Source organism: Cherax quadricarinatus, chromosome 36, assembly GCF_038502225.1.
Source record: "Cherax quadricarinatus isolate ZL_2023a chromosome 36, ASM3850222v1, whole genome shotgun sequence".
NCBI lineage: Eukaryota > Metazoa > Arthropoda > Malacostraca > Decapoda > Parastacidae > Cherax > Cherax quadricarinatus.
The window spans coordinates 18,408,867-18,414,866 of record NC_091327.1 but is presented as its reverse complement, the minus strand read 5'-3'; the positions used below and the strand labels follow the sequence as shown (position 1 = coordinate 18,414,866).

The 6,000-nt window shown below is 46.8% G+C and overlaps 1 protein-coding gene across 8 annotated transcripts in view; it reads left to right on the top strand.

Annotated features, from left to right (window-relative positions):
- LOC128691401 (homeobox protein abdominal-B) overlaps positions 1-6,000 on the top strand; it is a 741,469-nt gene that overhangs the window by 519,120 nt on the left and 216,349 nt on the right. Inside the window, exon 1 of one of the 8 annotated variants that reach the window (XM_070091540.1) lies at positions 4,845-4,981. The exons of the other annotated variants lie outside the window; for them this stretch is intronic. The gene's annotated coding sequence lies outside the window, so the exon portion shown is untranslated. Of the gene's footprint in view, positions 1-4,844; positions 4,982-6,000 lie in introns of those variants that run through there. 8 annotated transcript variants of the gene reach the window in all.

Genomic DNA, 6,000 nt, shown 5'->3' with positions numbered 1-6,000 from the left:
GCTCTCTCTCTTGCTCTCTCTCTCTTGCTCTCTCTCTCTCTTGCTCTCTCTCTCTCTCTTGCTCTCTCTCTCTCTTGCTCTCTCTCTCTCTTGCTCTCTCTCTCTCTTTTGCTCTCTCTCTTGCTCTCTCTCTCTCTTGCTCTCTCTCTCTCTTGCTCTCTCTCTCTCTTGCTCTCTCTCTCTCTTGCTCTCTCTCTTGCTCTCTCTCGCTCTTGCTCTCTCTCTCTCTCTTGCTCTCTCTCCCTCTTGCTCTTGCTCTCTCTCTCTTGCTCTCTCTCTCTCTTGCTCGCTCTCTTGCTCTCTCTCTCTCTTGCTCTCTCTCCCTCTTGCTCTCTCTCTCTCTTGCTCTCTCTCTTGCTCTCTCTCTCTCTCTTGCTCTCTCTCTTGCTCTCTCTCTCTCTCTTTTTCTCTCTCTTGCTCTCTCTCTCTCTCTTGCTCTCTCTCTTACTCTCTCTCTCTCCTGCTCTCTCTTTCTCTTGCTCTCTCTCTCTCTTGCTCTCTCTCTCTCTTGCTCTCTCTCGTCCCCATTTTCCCTTCTAACTCTCCCCTCTCCTACTCTTAAAAAAAAAAAAAAAAAAAAAAAAAAAAAAAAAAAAAAAAAAAAAAAAAATGGTGGGGACTCGCAGGACCCAAGGATCAGATGAGAATGGTTCGGGTAGGGAGGAGTGGATGGAGGAGCAGTGGAAAAGGATGGAACAAGAGTGGGAGAGAAAATTAGGAGAGCTTTCTGAAAAAATGGAGAAAGAGCTCTCTGTGAAATTGGAAAGGTGGTTGGAGAAGGAGACAAAGAATTGGGAGGCACAAGTCGAAACTGCAGTAGCCAAGATAAGGGTCCTAGAAGTTGAGATAAATAGGCTGGAGCGAGTTACAGGGGCAGTGACCAGAGAAGACACAGCATATGAAGCTGCGAGGCTGAACAGGAAGGAAGGAATTATGAATTATGCTAAGGCCACATCAATCTGCCAAGGAGGACCAAGGAGTGAAAGGGAAGATCAACTGGTTGCAGATGGAGAGGGTGATAGGTCGAATGCTGAGGCACAACAAGGCTATCAAGAGCCACTGGAAAAATCAAGGGAGAAACTGACCACACACAGGCAGGATCCAGAGCCACAGAGGGTGAGGCAATGCGAGGAAGAAAGGGCAAAATCAGTGTTTATCCATGGGCTTCAGGAGAGAGAGGAAAGGACACACACTGAAAGGAAGCAGGAAGAAAGGAAGGAGATTGAGAAAATCATAACAGAAATAGGTGAAGAGAGGGACGAGATTGTAAATTTTCAGAGAATAGGGGGGTACTCGAAGGTGAGAAACCGACCAATCAAGCTGATTCTCAGGACGGAAACAGTGCGGAACAGGATCCTCCAAGAGAAACCACGATTGAAATACTCGGAAGAGTACAAGAGGGTGTTCCTAGACAGAGACAGAACAAAATCAGAACGACAGCAGCTGAGGGAGAGGACAAAAAAGCGAAAGGAGCTAGGAAAAGAGACAAGGAGGGAACCAGCAGAGGTCAGTCAGAGCAGGACAGAACAGCAAGGGCAAGCACACACACAACTACTCTCAGAACCACACAACCTATCACACCATCCCAACACACCCTACAATCCATACCCACAGCCTCCACCCAACACCAAGCTATAGAACCCCACAGTATGCCACCAGGTCTCCCACCCTCACAGGCCCCCCAAACCACAGTGTTGGAAAGGAAACTGAAGGTATGGTACACAAACGCTGATGGAATAACAAATAAGTGGGAGGAGTGGCAAGAAAGAGTCAAAGAAGCATCACCGGACATCATAGCTCTCACAGAAACCAAGCTTACAGGTATGATAACAGATGCCATCTTTCCAACGGGATACCAAATCCTGAGGAAAGACAGAGGGAACAGGGGGGGTGGAGGAGTGGCGTTGCTGATCAAAAATCGCTGGAATTTTGATGAGCTGGAGAGAGAAGATAGCGGAGAAGAAAGTGATTACATAGTGGGAACACTTCACTCTGGAGGTCCCAAGGTGGTAATAGCAGTGATGTATAACCCACCACAGAACAGCAGGAGGCCAAGGCAAGAGTACGACGAGAGCAATAGAGCGATGGTTGACACACTGGCTAGAGTGGCCAGAAGAGCTCATGCATGCAGGGCAAAGCTCCTGATCATGGGTGACTTTAACCACAAGGAGATAGATTGGGAGAACTTGGACCCACATGGGGGCCAAGATACTTGGAGGGCTAAGATGATGGAGGTGGTACTGGAGAACTTCATGTACCAACACGTAAGGGACACTACAAGAGAGAGAGGAGAGGATGAACCAGCAAGGCTGGACTTAGTATTCACCTTCAGTAGTGCAGATATCGAGGACATCACATATGAAAGACCCCTTGGGGCCAGTGACCATGTGGTTGTAAGCTTCGAATACACAGTAGAGCTACAAGTGGAGGGAGAAGCAGGAAGGCCAGGACGAATGAAGCCAAACTACAAGAAAGGGGACTACACAGGAATGAGGAACTACCTGAACGGGGTTCAGTGGGACAGAGAACTGGCAGGGAAACCAGTTAATGAGATGATGGAATATGTAGCAATAAAATGCAAGGAGGCTGAGGAGAGGTTTGTACCCAAGGGTAACAGGAGTAATGAAAAAGCCAGGATGAGCCCATGGTTTACCCAAAGGTGCAGGGAGGCAAAAACCAAGTGTGCTAGGGAATGGAAGAAATATAGAAGGCAAAGGACCCAGGAGAATAAGGAGAACAGTCGTAGAGCCAGAAATGAATATGCACAGATAAGAAGGGAGGCCCAAAGACAATATGAAAATGACATAGCAGCGAAAGCCAAATCTGACCCGAAACTGTTGTACAGCCACATCAGGAGGAAAACAACAGTCAAGGACCAGGTAATCAGGCTAAGGAAGGAAGGAGGAGAGACAACAGGAAATGACCGGGAAGTATGTGAAGAACTCAACAAGAGATTCAAAGAAGTGTTCACAGAGGAGACAGAAGGGACTCCAGAAAGACGGAGAGGTGGGGCACACCACCAAGTGCTGGACACAGTGCACACAACCGAGGAAGAAGTGAAGAGGCTTCTGAGTGAGCTAGATACCTCAAAGGCAATGGGGCCAGATAACATCTCCCCATGGGTATTGAGAGAGGGAGCAGAGGCGCTATGTGTACCCCTAACAACAATATTCAATACATCTATCGAAACCGGGAGATTGCCTGAGGCATGGAAGACAGCAAATGTAGTCCCAATCTTTAAAAAAGGAGACAGACATGAAGCATTAAACTACAGACCAGTGTCACTGACATGTATAGTATGCAAAATCATGGAGAAGATTATCAGGAGAAGAGTGGTGGAACACCTAGAAAGGAATGATCTCATCAACAGCAGCCAGCATGGTTTCAGGGACGGGAAATCCTGTGTCACAAACCTACTGGAGTTCTATGACATGGTGACAGCAGTAAGACAAGAGAGAGAGGGGTGGGTGGATTGCATTTTCTTGGACTGCAAGAAGGCGTTTGACACAGTTCCACACAAGAGATTGGTGCAAAAACTGGAGGACCAAGCAGGGATAACAGGGAAGGCACTACAATGGATCAGGGAATACTTGTCAGGAAGACAGCAGCGAGTCATGGTACGTGGCGAGGTGTCAGAGTGGGCACCTGTGACCAGCGGGGTCCCGCAGGGGTCAGTCCTAGGACCAGTGCTGTTTCTGGTATTTGTGAACGACATGACGGAAGGAATAGACTCTGAGGTGTCCCTGTTTGCAGATGACGTGAAGTTGATGAGAAGAATACACTCGATCGAAGACCAGGCAGAACTACAAAGGGATCTGGACAGGCTGCAGAACTGGTCCAGCAATTGGCTCCTGGAGTTCAATCCCACCAAGTGCAAAGTCATGAAGATTGGGGAAGGGCAAAGAAGGCCGCAGACGGAGTACAGTCTAGGGGGTCAGAGACTACAAACCTCACTCAAGGAAAAAGATCTTGGGGTGAGTATAACACCAGGCACATCTCCTGAAGCGCACATCAACCAAATAACTGCTGCAGCATATGGGCGCCTAGCAAACCTCAGAACAGCATTCCGACATCTTAATAAGGAATCGTTCAGGACCCTGTACACCGTATACGTTAGGCCCATATTGGAGTATGCGGCACCAGTTTGGAACCCACACCTAGCCAAGCACGTAAAGAAACTAGAGAAAGTGCAAAGGTTTGCAACAAGACTAGTCCCAGAGCTAAGAGGTATGTCCTACGAGGAGAGGTTAAGGGAAATCAACCTGACGACACTGGAGGACAGGAGAGATAGGGGGGACATGATAACGACATACAAAATACTGAGAGGAATTGACAAGGTGGACAAAAACAGGATGTTCCAGAGATTGGACACAGTAACAAGGGGACACAGTTGGAAGCTAAAGACACAGATGAATCACAGGGATGTTAGGAAGTATTTCTTCAGCCACAGAGTAGTCAGTAAGTGGAATAGTTTGGGAAGCGATGTAGTGGAGGCAGGATCCATACATAGCTTTAAGCAGAGGTACGATAAAGCTCACGGCTCAGGGAGAGTGACCTAGTAGCGATCAGTGAAGAGGCGGGGCCAGGAGCTCGGACTCGACCCCCGCAACCTCAACTAGGTGAGTACAACTAGGTGAGTACACACACACACACACACACACACACCACACCACACACACACACGCAATCGCTAAACCGGTGTAGGGAATTCGCCTCCATCTTGGGTGTCACAGCAGCAGCACACAGCTGCCGTAGTTTTCAGACCGGTCCCACGACTGTTCTGATGGTGGGAGGGGGGAGTGGAAGTATTTGTGGTGGTAGTCGGGGTAGTGGTGGTGGTAGTGGGGGTAGTGCTGGTGGTGGAGTGATTGGGTGTATTAGTGGTTGTGGTAAAGGTGTCAGCGGTGGTGGTAGTGTAGTCCTACCGGAGGATAATCAGCACAGTCCTTATTAATCACTGCAACATTGGAACAACTTTGCGGTTAGAATTCCCTGTTTACCACTTGCAGTAGACTCTATGTTATATAGTACTTCAGACATCATGAAAATATTCTTTACTTGGGATAATTCTGATGAAAACATAAAAAAAGGAATAGTTGTGGTAGAGGTACTGCTGACTGTGGTTGAGGAGCTGTTGATACATAAACTGTTGATACATGAACTGTTGATACATGAACTGTTGATACATGAACTGTTGATACATATTCTGTTGGTAATGGGTACAGTGGTAAGGATAGTGATGTTATATGTAGTCAACCCTACACACATCACCAGACACAAACACTTAGAAGACTCACGAGATAAATAAATTCCACAGCAATTGTAGGGAGGGAGAGTTAACAGTGGCCGAGAAAAAAGAATATAAAAATCACAATATCGTGGCCGGAGCGTTACACAAGTAACTCATAATTCAGAGAGGAAACTTCTGACTGTTTCTCGGTCCACTCTGAGCCATTATCAAGTGACTTGATAAACGTCATATAAAGTATCTTCTCTAAATTGTGGGTTGACTGTGAGTTGACTGAGAGCTTCTTTTAAATCATATTCACAACACCATACATGAGCTTTGCATAGGTGACTAATTAATCGAGTGCTTTGATGCGTTATGGAGCTTCACTTGATACAGGTGATGGGCACTTGATCCAGGGAATTAGAGGTATCCTTCCAGTACTCAGAACAAACCTGAGTGCCTCTCATTCCCCAAATGCTGAATGTCAATTATTGGTTTAGCTCTTCTGCGTGAATATAATGTACAATAAGTGCCTTGACATACTATGTTGCACGCCCTTGCAAATGACTTAACCCGCTCTGCTATGCTGCATTATCTCACAATCATAACAGCTCAATGCACCATTGTTGCATATGAAGTTGAGAGTGAAAATACTTGCCTTGGATGGATTGCGTTTTATGATCCACATTAGTGAGCGGTACTGACCACGGAACGCTCAAGACAGATACTTATGTATCATTATCATTAAATTCATGTAGAAATGCTAAACC